This window comes from Lepidothrix coronata, unplaced genomic scaffold (assembly GCF_001604755.1).
Source record: "Lepidothrix coronata isolate B3197 unplaced genomic scaffold, Lepidothrix_coronata-1.0 Scaffold62, whole genome shotgun sequence".
NCBI classification, from domain to species: Eukaryota; Metazoa; Chordata; class Aves; order Passeriformes; family Pipridae; genus Lepidothrix; species Lepidothrix coronata.
In genome coordinates this window covers 1041793-1062462 of record NW_016690242.1, presented here as the reverse complement: position 1 = coordinate 1062462, position 20670 = coordinate 1041793, and the positions used below count along the sequence as shown (strand labels likewise).

General features: G+C 38.5%; 1 protein-coding gene across 1 annotated transcript in view; it reads right to left on the bottom strand.

Annotated features, from left to right (window-relative positions):
- The window catches only part of CDK14 (cyclin dependent kinase 14), a 316963-nt gene that overhangs the window by 271157 nt on the left and 25136 nt on the right, over positions 1-20670 (bottom strand). The gene's annotated exons all lie outside the window — the stretch shown is intronic.

Sequence of the window (20670 nt, the reverse complement as noted above, 5' to 3'; positions counted from 1 at the left end):
AAAAAAAAAAAAAAAAAAGAAAGAATGGAAAACTCAGGAACATTATGCTTCCTTCCTTCACATATATATTTAAGAGTGATTCTTCAATGAACAATTTGAAATGTAACATTCTGTAGCTTTACAGAATTCGTTTTAAGTGGATTCAGCAAGCACAAGGGCCTTGCTGTGGATGCCAAAGCGGTTTTAACCTCAGAAACTGCATGAGAACAAGCCAGAAAGTGACTATGGCCACAAAATACAAGCAGAAAAGAAACTGCTCATATAAAAGGCCCAGAGATTTTCCAAATTCATACAGCAAAATTAACACATTAAACCATTCCCTGTTAGTTAAAAGCTGAGTATGATAAACCATAGATGCTTCAGCAAAAGGCATTCTAAACACTTTCATAGTTTCCATCATATAAGTGAGAACTGAAGAAGAAAAATATGCTTTTTAATGACCTGTAGCCTTTAAGGAAATCAGGCTTTTGCTAAATAATTTTTGGCAAATAAAATACTGCTCACAAGGCAAAATATTTGTTGATTAGGATTAATACAACCTGTATATATATATGCAATAGAAAAAAAGATATCTTTCTTCTAAGTTTCTTCAATTTTCTCCACAGACCTTTCTTGAAATAGTTTCTGTAGGATTTATTATTATGAAACAATTTTCATTTTTTCAATGACACTGCAGGCAGTATTTTAAGACTGTCCAATATAAAACTTACTTCATCACCTAATTTCCAACTGCATTCCTATGATACATCATTTATCCCAGTGTAAATCAGTATCACTGAACACTCTGTAATAATTTACTTATTCTCTAAGTAAGCACAGGAAAACAATTTATTCATCTAATGTATTATTAGCTTAGTATCTTTATATAGGGCCCTATATACACATCCCTGACTTTCAGTGTTTCTATCTGTATTGCACATTAATCACATAACTTCCATAATTTCTTTGGTTGCAATAAAATACTAGGTGGTAGATGGAAGGACACAGTATGTGTGCATACCACAAAATAGGACTACATAAAGATAAGGCTACATATTTAATAGTCTGCACACCCAAGTATCATTTATGGTTACATGTTTGCTTCTCAGAATAGTGATAACATTGCTGCTGAAGTCCCCCCCCAACATTTAAAGTGCTAATAAATCTGAAATAGCACAGATTTATAACAGCCGTTATTAACAAAGGGTATTCTCAGCCGTTTATAACAAAGAAGACAGTCTAGATTTCATACTTTTATTTTACTCCACACATACGTGACTATTCATGCTACATATCAGAGGCACAAAAAGGTGATTCTGAGCATGAAGCACCCAAGGGTGGGTTGGGGTGAGCAGGCACACACAGAGGCAGCCTACATCTTGAGTGGTGCTGCTTCTCCTACCATCACCACGAGACTCACGTGCACCGTCAGTGCAGTTGATCATCAGATCAGTCAGACCAGACCAGTCACAGGCTAATAGCAAGAGACATTCTTCCCAGGCAAAGCAGAGATGTGAATGACTTGTGTAATGACAAATCCATGTGTCTTGCATACTCCTTACCTAAAATGCCAGTGATTCAGTTTTTGTACAATATTCAAAGAGCCTTTTGTGGAATACCTGAAGGCCACTGCTCAAATTAGTCAAAACAGAGATTAAGATCTCTAAAATATTTGCTCAGGCATTCCAAAATCCTTCCCAGAGTCTACTAAGAGCAAAAGGGTCAGTGAAGCAAGTGTTCAGCCAAATGAGTAATGCTTGGAGTCAAGAAAACAGCCAGGCAGACACAGATGCTATCTAGGTTGATGTTTTAGACAAACAAAACTTAAGGACTCTGATTCACACTTTGCAATAAGCTCTGTCAGAACACTAGCTACTGGTGTTGAAGATCCAGGTGATCCTACAGAGAGATCAGACAGTGATGAAAAAAATCCAGCACACATAACTATTTTCAAAGGTACCTGCACCTTTGATATTACTTATGTAACATCTTCTCTCTGCCAAAAATAAAGCCACCACTGTTTTTCCCAGAATCTTAGCCAACCACCCCTCCAAGGATGAGAACAGGGAGTGCTGTCAAACACTGAACCCACAATTTTCCTTGGCACTGTGATCCTGCATTAGCACTTGGCATCCTCATCTAAAGAGGTCATGGCAACCACAGTGCCTCTGACAAACTCTGGCTATAGAAAAAATACTGAGGTGTGCTACAAAAGAATTTCTGAAGTTTCTAGGCAATAAAGTGGTTAGATGAGTGAGCAGGTTATCAACCATGTTACAAATGTGGAAATGCCTTCACTGTATTTGAAAACATCCATAATAACTGTAAACTTCAATTTCCACAGAGAACAGAGTATGGGTGGGGGGAGAACCAGACCTGAAAGAATCTATTTTAATTTCTAGAAAAAGAATAGTGAAAGGATATTTTTTTCTCTTTTAAGCATTATCAGACAGCTTGAAGTAAGAATTCAGGCTTGTGAAGTAGACAACTAAGTATCAACATCTTCCTGAAGTAGACTTCAGGTGACATGGCAATTCCTTAGGAATGGAGATTTGACGAAAAGGACAATCAGAGAACTACAAACTAGTCACCCTGACTTAAGTTCTCGGGAAAATTGTGGAGCAAATCCTCTTGGAGCACATTTCCAGGCACATAAAAGTGGTGGTGACTGGGAACAGCTGGCATGAATTTAGCAGGGGTAAATCTTGCCTGACCAACCAGATTGCATTCCCTGATACAGTGTCTGGATTTCTGGATAATGTGAGAGTGATGAACAAGAGACTTCCTCAGGTCCCTTCTGACCTGAATTATCCTACAGTTCCATAGAATTCTTTCTACTGCTGAAAAAGAAATCTCTGCAGTAAAGTGTTTCCTGGTATCTGTCTGATTGAGAAGTTGAAAGGACACAGTACTGAGTAAGACGGTAATGCTAACTGGACTACTCGGTCCAACTTGTCAACTCATACTTGAAAGATTTCCAAATGAGATTTGGAATCTAGCAGGAAAAAAACCCACATTATTTCTTAGTCACTTGAATGAATACATTTGTCTTGCTTAGAAAATCACAAAGCAACTCGAGTAATCCCTGTTTAGTTAATACACGATGCAAAACTTTTTTACTTTGTAAATTGGAAGTATTTATGAGTGTGGTGTCTTTTCTACATGATGAACTGATTCTTTGGCCAGTTCACAAACAGCCTCACTGCAGAGGCCAATCAGGGGAAACAAATGCAAGAGAAAGGAAGGTCCCTTCCCATGAGTGGAAGTAGTGATTCAGAGATGCTAAACATTCAGCATTTCAAAAGAAATGTAATATTTGCCTGTTCAAGCTGGGAAAACATCTTCTAAAAGAAGTACATTTAATTTTGGAAGGAAACTTCCCAGCCTATTCAACTCACCACGATGAAATGCATGTTACACATCTACATGCAGGTTCATGAGAAAGTTTTCATTTCATAGCAAACAAATTAGCCAGCTACCACATTTCCTAGAAGAGAAGGAAACATATAACTTTTGGCCTATACTCCTAATGGTAGGCAATTTTCATTCCCCAATTAGGGTGATTTTTTTTTTTAAATTTTCCCCAAGGAAAAATCAAGGTGATGTTGTGTCAGCTTTTTATGCAGCAATTCGGCAGCTGAACATTTGCATTAATTGAGTGTGATACTGGTGATGATTCTCTTCTGCAATCATTGGATATGCTCCGTTTCTCCTCCAGATGGTCTTCTCCCAAGTCCACAAAATTATCTGGGAAGCTGATATCCTTTTATAAATGGACAGCTATGCTAACAGAAACTGTGATTTCCTGACATTTTCAGAATATGTAACAAACTACTGGGATCCAGTTGTTTTCATTGAGTATTTTGGCATTTTATTTTGGATTGGGTTCTTTTTATTGTTTTGGGGTTTTTTTTCAATACATCAACAGAATTAGGCTAATGAAATTACTAGGGATTTAAAGAAAAAGAAAGAAAGAAGAAAAAAAACCCAGAGAAATTATGTCCCAGGTATCAATCTGGGCCCACCATGTGCAGATGTGCCTTTTGGAGAGTGAGGAATGAAATTTCACATTACCTACACATGCTCTGCATCAGAGGGAATCATGGAGGGAATCATACCCCAGCACTGCACAGGAAGCAGACATCCATCCGCTGGAGAAAACCACCCACTGCAACATGGGAGGTCAACAGTCTGTTACGAGTTAACATTAACCCCAAAATTACTATTGAGAAATCTGACCAGAAACAAAGATGAGGTTACAGAAATTTCAAAAGCTCATCTGCATTTAGCTGCCTTTCCCCTTCCGTGAAATCTTAATATTTTATCAGTTTGTTGGGTTTTTTCCCCTCACCTATGTAACGTAGGAAACAACAGTTGATTTAAAAGCAATAGTTGGTCCCACCGAGGGTTATGTTTTCACTCTTGGTCAAAATCTAGAATTAGCTTTATAAACACTGAGTAATTGACCTGTGAGGTTCAATAGCTCAGAACATATTGAACAAAGAGCTTAGCAATATTCAAGAAGGGATTGAACATAATGATTAATAGCCTCTGCAACGAGACTAAAAATTGCAAGAACCTCAGTCTTCATGCTCCAGGGCACAGACTTATAACCAGCTGAGATCAGGCATAAATTTCTGCCCAGTACATTACTGTGTAGTTATGTGCACTGGGAATAGTTTACAGCTCTGGAGACTTGAAAGACCTTCAGTTTCTTCCATTGGTTGGAAAGCATCTACATTGGTCCTTAAACTTCTTGGAAAGCAAGACATTCCCAGGGAAGAACTGCTTAAATTGAAAAAATTTCTGACAAGCGTTCATCTCAACCAGTTTTTAGACTTTTTTTTAACATGGTGAATGTTCCACAATATCATTGGAAAACTGACTCTGAAACTGCACTACTCTTCCTTGGTGATTGGGAAAAGAAGCCCACAACCTCAGCCAACATCCCTCCATCCCCAAATACACACACAAACACACACACACACACATACACACACGCAAATTAAAACCATTTCAGTCAAATCCTTTTTTAATGACAACCGGTTGCAGAGAGTTTTTCTACACTGTTCTGTTCTTATAAAAAAGACGCTGGATTTAGTAGAAAATAGTTAAGGACGTTAAAGCCTTTCTATTTTTCACTTTTAAAAATATTTCTATTTACATAGGAAAATGTTGGGTTCCACCCACTTTTTTTTCCCCTCTCCCCATAAAACACACTAAATATATGAATATCATGAGGTAAAAAAATAGAATTAATCATAAAAGTGGACAGAAAGAACTTTTGTTGCCATTAACATCTGGAAGACTGAAGTGCCACCACATAACAAATGAAATTCCTCCTGTGGCAATAAGGATACAACAAAAGCAGAGTAAGAATGTGTTTTTTTCATGCAGTCGGAGACAAGGGCAAGCTTTCCATCACTCTCAGATGGGAAATCTGGACAAGAACTTCTTGATGAAGGCCAAGACTATATTAGTGACAAGGTATTTTAATACTCCATTATAAAAAAGAAGCCACAAAGCCTGAAGCCTGGGATATAGCACTTAAAAATGTAAAGGGAAAATTAGGCAGAATGTTTGAATTCTTACACAGATTCAGAACAGGTGAGCCAAAACCTGGAAAACATAGAAATCAAACAGCATCTGTTAGCATGCAGCAGAGCACTAGGAGGAAAGGAGGACAAGAGAACGAAAGCTACTAGAAGTTGAAGGAGAAATATCTAACAACTGGATTTTCAGTTACAGTCACGCAGCCTCCTAAGGCATCTGCAATGCTCCTTTGTAGGGGTGAGGATAATACAATATCCTCACTTAAGTGTGGTGAAAAACAAAGTCTTAAGGGGGAAACTGGAACTATTTTACCAAAAAAACCCCAAAACCCACAAGAGCTGTAGCAAGAACCTCACAAAGTTTAAGTACACTTAACTGGAAGATAGATTGATATACAGGGCTCTGCAACTTTACTGTGTGTTAGAAGTCACACATTCAACTGAATGCATCTTGTTCTCACTGTACTTCTATGAAAGTTTCAGTCAAAAGCCATAATATCCATTCCCTTGATGGTGCTGTGGGCATAGTTAAATCTCGGGGGAAAAAATAAGCATTAAAATTTTTTTTAATTACCCTGATTCAGAAAGGTCTAGCTCAATTTGGATGCAAATGTGAAAGAGAGATACTTCATAAAGCAGCAGTGACAGAATCTATACAGCAGAAACACCAAAATTGACGTGAAAAATGTTTTTCCCTTCCCCCATGTTTACTATATTTCAACAGTTTCAGAATAGGATACAAGAAATACCCTAAGTTCTTTTATTTGCTGTAGGATCACTCAATGAGTTTTCATTATTTATTCATTTATCTTTATGAGAGAATCTCTCCCAAGAGACTAAGGCAACACTCTCAAAGCTGCTCTAGTATAATACAGGATGAATAAATTAACAAAATCGCTTCAACAGTTTTCAAAGCAAATCCACATTCTGCCCACGCATATTCGTGTTCAATTCTCAGTACCTTCAGCAGACACTGACTACAGATGCCAATCCCTAGACTCTACAAATCCGAAAAGTGAATGAATCCCAGCTCATGAGGAATAAAAGCAACCACATCAAGTGCAAGTGCACACACCTTAGAGTACACAAACTGCAGCCACCAGACATTGGAATGGAAGATTAATGTATTGCCCTCCCTCCAAGAGAGAAGGCAAAATGAAAATAAATCTCTATAATGTAGGGAATTCTGGAAGGTCAAAATCACTACATGAAGCAAGGTGTTCTATAGGATGCATATGGAGTTAATCTAATTATGTTTGTTTTAAATACAAAATTAGAACAAGGCTGTCTTTTCCAGTGGCCAGGAAAACAAGGCATGAAAGCACAGTGGGTACCAGTTCCTATTCTGGTCCAGGATAATTACTAAGAAGAAGCTGGAATGTTTTATCTGGAATTTCTTCTGAACAGCACAACTGGCCACAAAAATTTTGGTCCTACTATGGCTCTGATGCTCCAGCATCATAACTTGTTTTAAAAACCCCACACTTTAAAAACTATTTTCTCAAAATATAAAGCTGTTCAGCATTAAAACTAGTGGCCAGTGCTTTGCTGATCATATACAAATATATTAATTTCATATATTATGCAAAGTCATATATATATGTGCGTAGAATCATGCTATCTAACTACATGCAGTGCTGCACATTTGTCTGTCAATTCATTTATAAATGAAAAGAAAACAGCCAAGATCACCTAAAGATTTTCATGTCTTACATCAGACTTACAAATTTACATAAGAGGAAGAAATGTTTCATGCCATGTACCAGTGATTTCTTGAATAACTTCTCTGTATTTCTTGAACCACTCAAGACCAAAGCTTGGGCATTTTTTTTTGGAAGCTAGCAACCAGCTGAGAGGAATGAAAGTCTGAGAAAGCAGACAAAATGTTCTGTAGTTTATTAGCTGTCATGAAGTGCATCTCTGGTCCTTACCATTTTGTACCATTACAGGCTAGGACAGCAATGTATCATTATGCTCACACACGAACGCAGATGATAAAGTTAAACTACATGTTTAATTCTCAGTGACATTTACATGCAAAAGCCTTGTTGTTTCAAATATCTGTAGGCATGTTCTATAGCTTCACTTTAATTCAGGATTGCATTTGAAATGCAAACAGAACAAGTCCATGAAACCAGAGACGGGATTGGAATTAATTTAGAATTTTTCCTTTAAAAGTTTTCAGTCTGACCCAGCCCAATTGCACAAGTCACTACAGCTTTTATTTTTCCATCTTGGAGTGCATAAATTTCTAAAATACCATTAAATTTACAGAAAAAATGAAGAGCAGTTCCAGTTTTAAAGCAGTGGGGCTAGTTGCTCTGTGCACAGTTACTTCTCCCAGCTCTCACCACTGTGCCTGCTACCAACTCACTGTTTTCCAACTCACTCGTCTTTCTTCCTGCTGAGAGACTCAGTTTTACTGTATGCCACTTGAACATAGAGTTAGGCAGTCAAAACTTCACACTTGCAGGCCCTTGCCAACAACTCATTAGTATTTTCTTTGCGCATTTTCAAGTGGAAATGGCTGTTACAATTACTAGCACACAGACAGATGTTACAGTCACTTTGGCTAAGTATGAATGATATTATTAACACCTACTTCTCAGCAGAAAAATGTCACTTGCCCTGCAATAGCCCTTCCTTCAAAAGAAACCATCTATCTCTGTGGAGAAGTTAATGGGTTTTTTGCTGCAGAGCCCCTCTGGTCATGGCAGGCCAGCAGCAGAGATCAGAGCAGGTCTAACAAGCAAGAGGTCCAGCAGCTACACTGTCACAAGTGCAAAGCAAAGCTTCTCTTTGAGAAGCATCCATTTGGTGCATGGGCTTGGCCATCACTTTCCAATGAAGATTCCACCCCACGGATGAGCCGTTTTCTAAATGACTTGCAAATTATATACCCATAAATGCCAGCTGGTATTGTTTCTTTGCAGTTTTCCTTTCGTTTCCCTCTCTCTCCCCTCTCAATTAATACAACAATATTCATGCCCTGTCATGTCTTACTGCTTAATTATGTACTTTGCAGAACAAAGCTTTAAAAATGAGACTATCAAGTTGGAGGGGGGAAGGGGAAGAGCAGGGCAACCAGATGTGCAGAGAGAGAGAAGGAAACAAAGGGCATTTTGAGAGTGAGAGAATTAGGATTTGTGTGTGGATGAAAGGATGGGGAGACAGAAACAGAACAAGAAGATGCACATAAAACATACTGTTTCAGTCACTTTAAGTTATATGTTAAAAAGTGTATTAAATAATGAATCTGCAGTTATCAAAAATTATTAAATAAATAGTTGGAGCTGTTTATTATGAGATCTCAACCTGCTTCCATTTCACAAAGCAATAAATACACACTTCCTGGTGGTAGAAAAAAAATGCTGCATTTTTTTTTAAAAACTGGAAAAAAACCCAAAGAAGCTGAAAATATACTGGCAAATCTTGTGTTAGAAGGTATATTTTACCTGAGTGAAACAATTTAGACTAAAAGATATTACGAAGATCTGCTGCACCAATATTTAATTCAGTCAGAATAATCAAGACAGTTTTTCACACATCCATTTTATCTAAACTTTCTTTACTTATCAAGTGTACTGCTAAAATCTACTTTGCACACACGGTCAAGAGAGGGTACTTATGTAATGAAACAGTGGCTGTTTTAGCTTCTCTTACAACTTGAATGTCATGCACGTTGTGGTACAATACACACCAGGGACTCCCACAGCATAGTTCTGGAACCAATTTTGGGTGGGACACAACCATTGGAAACTAAGTCTTTCCAAAAGTCTTCAGGCACACTGTACTCCTAAAAAATATTCTTGAAAAAATAATTACCAACAGTAGCGAATATATTTTCTTTTGCCATAGCAAAAATGTTTAGTTCCAAAATAAAAAGAAAAATTGAGAGAAGGAGAAAGACTTTTTTGAGTAGGAAAGGACCAGCAGAGCGCTTCTGATCCCCACTAATCACAATTTTACAGCACTACCCTTGTGCCCAGAGTGACTATTAGGGGAAATTAAGATTTTCTAGTTTTCCAATTTGTACAAAAACATTTAGAATCCAGCTGCTGCCTCCTACCAGCACCAAGGGAGTCTGGGGGCAAGGGGAAGTTTGCTGATCATGAGTTACCGTATCATTTGCTTACTCTCAGATGGTAACATAACAGTTTAGAGGAGGACATCTTTTTACTTCCCAATATATCATAAGGAAAGAAATAATTTTGAGGGTCGCAGTTGTTTTTATAATTTTGAAAATCCTTTCTTGAGATGAGCTAACTTTAAGGTTTTAAGGGTGACCTGGTAGATAAACTAGCCATATATATATATATATATATACATATATATACATATATATACATATCTATCTATATACATAGATACAAAGACAGATAGATAAATAGATAAAACTAATGCGATACTGATGATCATGAGACAATTGGTTCTCAGAATTACTGTGTAGGCAGCAAGTTCTCGCAGTTCCTGCATGGAGAATAAGTTATTCCACATGCACTTCAATTCTACTTGTAGAAATATTTTGTAGGAAACAGCTTGTTCAGTGTTGACCTCTCTTCTGGTTTCACACACCGTATACAATGGTTTTCAAATATTTGCTGAACTTGAGTGTCCTGTATTGAACACAGACAGAGATGCATTTTCCTTTAGCCTCTTGCTGATGCTAAATACAGAAGGAACAGCTTTACAAACAAAATCGAAGACTTAAAGGCAATTTGTAAAACATAAGCTAATATTCTCTTTGGACAACAGAGTTAACAGAAGCATAGACTTTTAAGCAGTGATCTGCTTTGAAGTAAAGCAATGAAGGCCTCTGTATTTCATAGCAGGAGCCTTCAACATAAAAAAACAAAACTCAAAGAGAACTCATTTACTGGCCAACATTTTAATGTAATATCCTCCAACTTGAAGTCATTTAACTTCTCCCACAACAGATTATTCCACTGCCCTAAAGAAGCCCAATACAAGTGAAAGCTGGTCCATCAAAAGAACTGTTTCAGCTTGTTTTAAATCAGATTAAGAATTAAACAGCCTTTGAAATTTTCTTCTGACTTTTTTACTCTGTTTTTATTACCTAGCTGTCTTTGTGAATTTTACTGCATTAAAACACCTAATGTAACAGAGCAGGAATAGAGGTTGTGAGAATCAAATTTAAAGCAAAGGAGCCCTTTCAAAAAAAGGGGATACTCAACATTTAAGTTCCCAGTATAGAAAACTAAGTAAGCTTGGCTAAATCTTCACTGCAAAAATTAAGATATAGATTCATCAAATCATAAAATCATTTGGTTGGAAAAGAACTTTAAGATCATCATCTCCAACCATTAACCTAAGACTGCCAAGTCACCACTAACCCATACCCCCAAGCACCACATCTACATTTTTAAGTCTTTTTTTGTGTCTTTTTTACTACATTTACTTTTCTTACATCTTTTAAGTACCTCCAAGGATGGTGAGTCAACCACTTCCCTGGTAGCCTGTTCCAATGTTTGACAAGCCTTTCAAGTGAAGAATTTTTTCCTAATATCCAATCTAAACCTCCCCTGGTGCAACTTGAGGTAATTTCCTCTTGTCCTGCTGCTTGTTACCTGGGAGAAGAGACTGACCTTCACCTCATTACAACCTCCTTTCAGGTAGTTGTAGAGAGTGATAAGGTCTCCCCTTAGCCTTCTTTTCTCTGGGCTAAATAAACCCAGTTCCCTCAGCTGCTCCTCATCAGACCTGTGCTCCAGACCCTTCACCAGCTTTGTTGCCCTTCTCTGGACTCACTCTGGCACCTTAATGTCTTACGTGTACCGAGGGGCCCAAAACTGAACCAATTATTTGAGATGCAGCCTCACCAGTGTTGAGTACAGAGAGACAATCACTGCCCTGATCCTGCTGACCACACTATTGTCGATACAGGCCAGAGTGCCATTGGCCTTCTTGGCCACCTGGGCACACTGCTGGCTCGTGCTCAGCTGCTGCCAGCACCCCCAGGTCCTTTTTCACCAGGCGGATTCCCAGTCACTCTGCTCCCAGCCCGTAGCACTGCCTGGGGTTGTTGTGATCCAAGGGCAGCTGGTCACACTTCACCTTGTTGAACCTCACACCATTGCCCAACAATCCAGTCTGTCCAGATCCCTCTGCAGAGCCTTCCTAGCCTCTACCAGATCAAAACTCCCACCCAACGTAGTGTTGTCTGCACTCTGACTGAGGGTGCCCTTGATCCCCTCATCCAGATCATCGATAAACAGGACTGGTCTCAATAATGAGCCCTGGGGAAACCCCACTAGTGACTGGCCACCAAGTGGAGGCAGCACCATTCACTACACTCTGGGTTTAGCCATCCAGACAGTTTTTAATGCATCAAGGAGTATGACAACCAACACATAAGCAATCAGTTTCTCTAGGCTAATGCTTTGGGAAATGATGTCATAAATCCAGAGATCCTCAGCACTAGGAAGCTTGCAGAATCCAAAACCATATGTATTGGATCTAGCTGAGATGGATTTCATTTTCCCCATAGCAGCCCTCATAGTGCTATGCTTTGTATCAATAGCTAGAGAGGTGTTGATAACCCATTTATATTTTGAGAACTGCTGAGCAGTGCTTGCACAACATCAGAGCTGTCTCTTCAGCATTCTCAGCCCCTCTACCAGTAGACTGGAGCCGGGCAAGATCTTGGGAGAGGACAAAGCAGGGACAGCTGACCTCAACTGACCAAAGGGATATTCCATAACATACAGCATCTAGTCAGCAATAAAAGTGAAAAGAAAGGAGGAGGAAGGGGGGGCATTCATCATTATGAAGTTTCTTTTTCAGAGCAGCCACTAGGCACACTGAAGCCCTGCTTCCCAGGAAGTGACTGGACATCCCCTGCTGATAGGAAGTAGAGAATATATCTTTTGTTTTCCTTTGCTTCCATGTGTGTGACCTTTGCTCTATTAAACTGCCTTTATCTTGATCTGCAAGCTTTTTTTCATCTTATTTTCTCTCTCCTCCATTCTGCTATGGAGGGGAGTGATATAGTGGATGGTGGGCAACTGGAGTCCAGCCAAGGTCAACCCCCGACACTGTACAATGTTGATGTCCTTCTCAAACAGGCTTTGCTGAAGCACCATGACTAATCAAAAGTCTAGTAATCAAATACCATAGGACTAATCCTGCCAAAGCCAGCTTAATCAAATAGGTTGTCAAATCCTTCAACTCATGCTGCACCTCATATTCTTCAAGAATTAGTAGTCTTTTTTTTTTCTCTTGGAGTGACTTGAACAATCAAGAACAGAATATACAAAAAAAAATACCCTACAGAAACAAAATAGCCCTTTTGCCTACAAATTACTGCCATGACAACACTTTAAATCCAAAGGGGATATAAGCAGGAAGAAAGAACTGCTCCAGAGACTACAACTATTTTATAAGGCTGAAACAAAAGCATTCATTTTCAGCAGGAGATTTCTATGGCTAATTCTTCTGTTTTTAAAGGCAATTCCCACAGTATAATATACCCCAGTGCATGTCAAACTTTCAAACATCAAAAGGCCATACTTAAGTGATTAAATCACTGGATGCTGGACACAAATAAAAATTTTCCAGCTTTCTCAGTCACAGGGTAAGTTTTAATTCACATTGAACTCACACCCAGTCAGTTAAATACATGCATGACACCTATTTTCAGAGCTCTACTATGTCAATAAGAAAAATAATGTTATAATAAAGAAAATGTCACTCTCATGCAAAATCTATCTTACCACCCTTTGGTAATGCATTGAATGACAAACCACTGACTCCTGGCAATAGCTGGTACACAACAAATACCATCCTAGTTCATTTGAATAGCCTTTACTTAAAACAAATACAGACAACTTATGTTTTCCATACTAAAGTTTTTTAAATATACTGATTTGTTAAACTGTAGGTTTGATACATTTTTAAAATTCATTCACTCTTCCCAAAAAAAGTAACTGCTAGAAAAATCTAAAGGTGTTTATATAGTAAAAAAATTTCTGTAGTAAACCAGAAAGCAAACCAAACATTCTTGCCCACACAAGGAACAAAAATATTAAGTTACAGAAGTTAGATGTAACAACTCAAAACCTGACTTCCAGAGCTAGAAGTCTCTTATTTGTTGGGCTAAAAAACTTCCTCAAAGAATATGTGACACACAAGAATCATTAGACATAGAGTCATTGTTTAACTTTTACCATTCAGTTCCAATATAGCAGACTTCAGCCTTATCTATCTGTACAGAAAAAAAAAGACCAGAGATGTGAGCAGATTGGAGGGGTTTTATTTTTACTTCCTTGATTACCTCCTTTTACCTCCACATGATTAAACTTAAATACATGCTTGTAATTAGTGCATTTCATGCTCTCTAAAGCCATTACCCAAATGTATTCATAACAGAATAACCAGATGCATTCAAGTAGTTGTGACACCCAAGATAACCAAGCCAGTCCTAAACTCCTCAGCCTAGGAGAAATCCCACAAGACTGAGGAACCCAGTTTCTAGAAGCTGCAAACATCAAGAGCAATTGTGTTAAAAACCTCCAGGCGCTGTTGTTGGGATCGGCTCCTTCCCCAGCGGCAACAACCCAAGCTCTGAGCCCCCAGGCTTCACCAGCTTCTCATTTTGGTGTGACCTTTGTGCCCTGGGGTGGTGGCAATGTTGGCCTGTGGTGGTATAGTTATTTTCAAGTCCAATTTCAAAACAAATATTAGAGGGCATAAAATTATAGAAAATTAAACTTATTATTTCCATAACTTGCCCTTACGTCAAAAACTTTCTGGGCTTCTTAATTCCTTTGCTTTTCATTCTTTTCCTGATGATGAAGTAGTTTCCCCTACTTACAAACATAAAGTTCATACAAACTTCCACTTCTTTTATTTGCATTCTCACATACCCTTTATCCCTATTTGAAAAAAATAGTGTTTCATTATGAAAATCAAAATGCAATGTTTTTTTATATATCAGGCACTATTTATTAAATATGAGTAACTTTTTTCAAAACAGATTTGCACATTTTCTCCTTAGAAGCTGTGTAGCCCACTCCCCAAAATTGAAGCATTCATTTGTACAGAACACAAGTAGCTACACTTCTCTGTAACTGGGCCTTAAACCAGGAAAACATGTATGCTAATTTTTGTTAAAAGAAGTTTTCTGTGCCAGTGGTGGTAGCCTAGGTATTTACAAGCATTGTATGTCTACACCATAATAAGCTTTACTATATGTGGGTATATATATGTTTATTTATTTATTCTCATCTAGATCTCCCATCTAATAGTCAAAAGATACATATGAAAGATATACACATCAATTGTAAATACATTTTGAACTTCCATACCACTATAGGATACTTTCCAGCAAGAAATATTGTACATTGAGCTACTGTTGTGCAAAGATGCTCAAAGGTAATCATTTTGTCAAAAAAATATATAGAGTTTAAGGGTCAATCTAAAAATGTTTAAGTGTTGAAACATGCAAGTAACGTTAGTTTCTTTGATTCCTCCTTCCTAATCATCTCATAAGAACAGCTATAACGAAATTTTATCAGTTTCTTCAAACTACTGCTACTTTAAAAGTATTTTAATGAGTATAAAAGTATCAAAAAGTTCAAATAAATACCACCAAAACCAAACACCATCATCTTGAAGAATCCTCTGAGTGGATGACACATACCACCAAAAAGAAACTCTGAGACTGTACGTAAAAAATATTTTTTTCTCATACGAAGACTTAACAAACACAACTGGCTTTTTCTACCTCCTGCCCCAGCTAGAGAAGAGGCACTCACCAGTGCTGCTCCACTCCCAGTAGCAGGCAAAAGGCAGTCGGTCATCCTGAGGACTACTTTTTATCCTAAGTGCCAGTGCAAACAAACCAACCAAATAAATCTAACTAAATACATAGGAGACAAGCATAGAGGTAAAAAAACTGCAGAAATGGAAGACCCTTTATAATGCTGCTGCACCATCATGCCAGGTTATATTGCAGGAATCAGCAAAAAATAACAGCTTTTGTAATCACAGTTTTTTGCTTCCCACTGCCACTTTCTGCTTTCAGTATTAGAACGAGATGAGGGATCTCAGCCAATTTTTTTTTTATCATCTGGATCTTAATGAATTTTATGTCCCTACTTGCTGTTAAATTACACAGATTAGTAACACATGAGTAAAATAAATACAATCCTTCACATGATTAAATTTAAAATTACCACATTTGAGAGCGAAAGCACAAACAACACGCACTTGGCATGTACGGAACATTTGTTGCCCAGGTTTGAAGGCAGGACTTCTGTTCAAAAGCCTTCACCTCTTCAGCCAAAGAAATAATTTATTCAGATGGCTGCTATTCTCAGTGCTACTTTCCAATGGGAGAAAGGACTTTCTAACACTGTATGAATACCGTGGCAGTGAAATACAAGAACAAAGAATTATTTGGACTTACTGCTAGTCAAATGCTTCTGAACCTGTGGAAACAACCAACACTGCATAGATACACATAAACTAAGGATGCAAAGGTATGCACTGGCACAGACTGTACACACAAAGGTATGCACTTGCACAGACTGTACATACAAAGGTATGCACTTGCACAGACTGTAACCTTCCACACTTCCACACTGACATTTAGATTCTGCCAAACAGGTATCTTAAAGGATCTTAAATCTTGCAGCTCCAACCACGAGGTTATCAAATGCCTATGAATGTGACTCATCTGTGCAGTTACGAGAAAAGGGATATTGCACTTAATCTCATTTGGAGTATATCCCGTTCATCTCAGCCTGCTTAGATCAGACACCAGTTTGCAGCTGTGTACATTTGTACTGTGCTCCTATCAGGTGCTTAATATATATCCAAATCCTACTGCTAACACCATTTTAGTAGTTAATCAATCAACTCTAAATGTTCCCAAGTTCAAAACCAGCAGCTGCTGTGGGTTGATACAGATCCAGCAATGAGCAGTTTGTTTAGGATTATGTGCTCGATTCACCTCCACATCTAAAGATGCTCATGGTGCTATGCGGCAAGGGTCTCAGCACCATTTTTCTCCACCAATTAACTAGCTTATCAACTGAAGACAGCTCAGGGGGCATGGGATTGGAAATCTACCATCAACATAAACTACTTTTCCTAGCAATCGGTGGTAGAGACAATAAACGGCCTTGCCAAAACACACCGTGCATCTCAATGCTACGCACATACATTATGCTCCAAATAGGAAAGAGAAGCAGATCATTTGATTAGCTTGCTCTAGAGGGGGGAACACTGCACACAACCCTGCAACCTATGACCCACACCACAGACTTTTTTTAGGAAAGATAGCTGTTTTGATTCTATGACCCTTAATAACATAGTATCAATATTTCTTTGGTCTTCAAAAGAAGGCACTGATTCGATACATTATTTGCTTGAAAGACTCACAACAACAGAATCACGAGAACACCTTTTTCAGAGAAACTTCTTTTCCTAAGGCAATACCAGCTCCATTTTGCTCAGTCCTTGCAAGCAATTCAAAGGCAATTGCTTTGGACAGCACAACAGTAACCTCTGGCATGGCTCCGACCAGCTGCCTCCATTCACATGTAAACCACAAAAGGTTGGAGGATATTTTTCCTCACAGACTTCTCCATGAGTGATATGACATGATTCAGAAAGGAAAAACCCAAAGAGATGCTATTGAAAGCCTCTCTACACATTCCCCACATTCCCAACTAGTAACTCAGCTTCCAAGTCTTTCTCTGTGTTCTCCATCATTCCCCCTCACAATTCTCTTACTCTGGTAATACTGCCAGGCTCAACACCTTTTTTTTTTTTTTCCTCTCACTCTACTTTCTGCCTTCTGTGCTGGAAAGGAGGCTTTGTCCTATTTGATTTCTAACATGCTGAGCACAGCTGTAGGCGAATCTGCTTATTGCCTCAAAGTATTGCTCACTGACGGGCAAAATAAATGATAGTGTCTTGCTCCTCCTCTTTCCCACATGTTATTCCTTAGCGATGCAAAACAGACCCTTTACATCGAAAAATAAATCATTCCTTCATCTTAGAGAGGTCTTGGTACAAAACTGAAGGAAGTGACCATAAATATCCTCAATCTTAGATTTTCTCTGGCATCCTTCTGCCACATAGTTTATTTGTACAGTCTGCAGAACTACTTTGGCAAATGTTTTACTTTTTGAGCATGCAGAGTTTGCTTCAGATGGCTGACATTCCCCAGAAGAGCCCGGGAAGAAAGAAAAAGAAACATCTTGGGACTCCAACTTCCTCTCAGCAAGGCTCTGTCCCAACCCTACTGCCCTCAGAAATATGTAACCACTATATTCTGTGTACTTTCCAGGGACAAAAAAACACTCCAATCTGCCTCCCCAGTTTAAAAAAAAAAAGAATATATGTGCTCAAAGGGGAAGAAGGAGTGAGAACAAGAAGAAATATTTAAAAAATAAAGTAGCACTCTTAAAATCTTCATTTTATAACTATTTAGTTCCTTTCCTTCCCACTACTTGCTTTCTAAATACAAATGCTATCAGTGGAAGTCAAATAGAAAATTATACCCCTCTGCATGAAGCACTTTAAGCTAAAAATACTTTAGAAACCCAAATTAACTACCTTCCCTCATCAGACCTACTAGAAACGAGCTCTCAGAACCACAACTAGAAGGAAATTACACTGGTGAAGTGACATACTCTCTTTTGACTGAATCTCACCTCCTAAAATATAATGAAAGCACTTTCAAATTATATTGACAAAATGATCTGCTAAAAAAACACAGCATTGACGGTCAAACTGCTGATGTAATTTATAGCTTATGTTCATATACTAATTTATCCACAATAAGTTATTAAACTACTTCATTACATCACATTTTGTAAACTAATAACACTTTCCAGCTTTTTGCCTATGAAGACCTTTATCTCTAATACTGAACACTGAAACTGTTTGGAAGTCGCTAACACATGTGCCCTTCTCAGACTTTTGTTTTGATCTTGAAAGGGATCAGCTTTTCCTGCCCTATTAGAAAGCTCCACATGGGTTCAGATTTAATTTCTAGGAGCCAAGATGTCTTTTTTTCCCCTCAGTATCCTTATGACCCTAACACCAATTCATTCAGATACCTACTCACACCCGTACTATCTATACGCTAGTGAATAAAGATGCCAACGAACCTATAGAAACAGCCCTGCTACAATGGCTTTTGTGCAGCTTTAACACATGGATTTCTGATTATTCATGAATATTTTAAATATTGTTTAAATTCCCTTCTGGGCAGAGGTCCTTCAAATACAGTCAACATTTCTTTCTCATTAATTAATGGGAGCTATTATTTACTTCAATATTATTTGAATGGTAAATGTTGAAGTACATATGAGATGAGATGCTATACAAAGACACAGGAATTCCTGCTCTTCTTCCTAGTGCACTGAACAGAAATTTGCCTCTTGTCAGCTGCAGTTCCCGAACAAGAAGGTTCCCAAAGTTAAAATAATTGAAGGAGTAAATCACCCTAGCAGATGGAGTGTTGATGTTGTTACACCACATTCAGAGCTTCATGTCAAAAACCCAATTCCTAGATCAAGTGACATTTTTGAAGTATTTAATCACTTTTCATAATGATTTTTTCTTATGTGCACTCACAGAACCCTTCCTAACTTCCTCTCCTTTTCCCACCTTTTACCTTGGGGATGATAAAATGTGGTTCACTTGATCTGAAAGCCTTATTTTTAAAAACAGATGGTTTTTCAGTGGACTACATCAAATCTAGGTTCTGTTTGAATTACTTAATCTCCTTGTATTTCAGATAATTGTCTGAAGAGGAGGCAGTCCATCCTTCCAAAAGACATTCCAAGTTTCTGTTTGCCAGTTTGACCATCCAGTTGACCCCCCTAACATAACTTGTAAGTATCCTGATCCTTCAACAGGTAACTGAAGCCATCTGTTGCCTTCTCCATTGTCTCCCCAACACTGACACAAGATGAGGTGTACCCACTTCTTTCCTTCCTTTCTTCCTCCTTCCTCCCTTCTTTCCTTACTTTCTTCCTTCCTCCTTCCTCCCTTCCTTCCACATCTCTGACAGAAGTCTCTAAACAATATACTTTCGTTTCCCCTTTACAGCAGTCTCCATATCAATGGCTGTGTGCAAGACTGTGTTCTTTAACCAGTCTCTCTTGAATGCAAGTCGTTCAGGACAGCAGAATCTGCTGGGAAAACAGGCAGATAGGAGAGTATAGACAAGAGATGCCATTATGCCAGAACGCATGAATGGGTCAACTGTTTCTCTTGATCTGTAAACAACTAGAGGGGTCCTGGACAATGTGGCTTTGCTAGACAAATGAAAGGAAACTAGGATGCTGCTCCTGATGATTTATTTCAGTACCCTGGAACCTTTCCTCTAGACTGCCCTCTCCCAGCAAGGGAGTCCCACAACAATTTAGAGCAAGATACCACATACCACTCACACTAACTAAGAAAGGTACACAAAGATAATGTCCAACAAACTTCATCCAAGTCACACCATGAAACTGCCTATAGAAGTGTGATCAGGATATAAAAATTCATACACACATCTGTAATAACATTAATAAAGTTATACTCCTTTAAGTTTATATTAAATGCATCAAGAAACAGCAGTTACTACCAGAAGTTTTCAGGTGCCACCAGACAGTTAACAAAATTTGGTATCATTATTTACTTGACAGTAACAGCAGAAAACATTTCTTTCATAAAACCCAGCTGTTCTGGGAAATGTGGTGCCCTTAGAGCTGTCAGAGCAGGAACTCCAGTCTCCAGAGTACTGCATGGTCAAGGTTAATGTCCTCCTAAAGCATTTAAGTACTGCTGTTTGTAGCAACGTAAACTGAAAAACAAGGTAAGGCGTGCTGCCCCTGGCTGGCTGGAGTTAATTTTCATCATAGCAGCCCATCTGGTGCTGTTTGCATTTATGATCAAAACAGTGTAGGTAACACAGCAATGTTTCTGCTGCTGCCAAGTGGTGCTTGCATGGACTAAATACCTTCTCTGCTTCTCACACTGCCTACATGATGGTCAGTCTGAGGGTGGTCAAGAGCTTTGAAGGGGACACAGCTAGGACAGCTGACCCCAACTGACCAAAGGGATATTCTGGGACATGTAATATGATGATCAGCAATAAAAACTGGGTGTT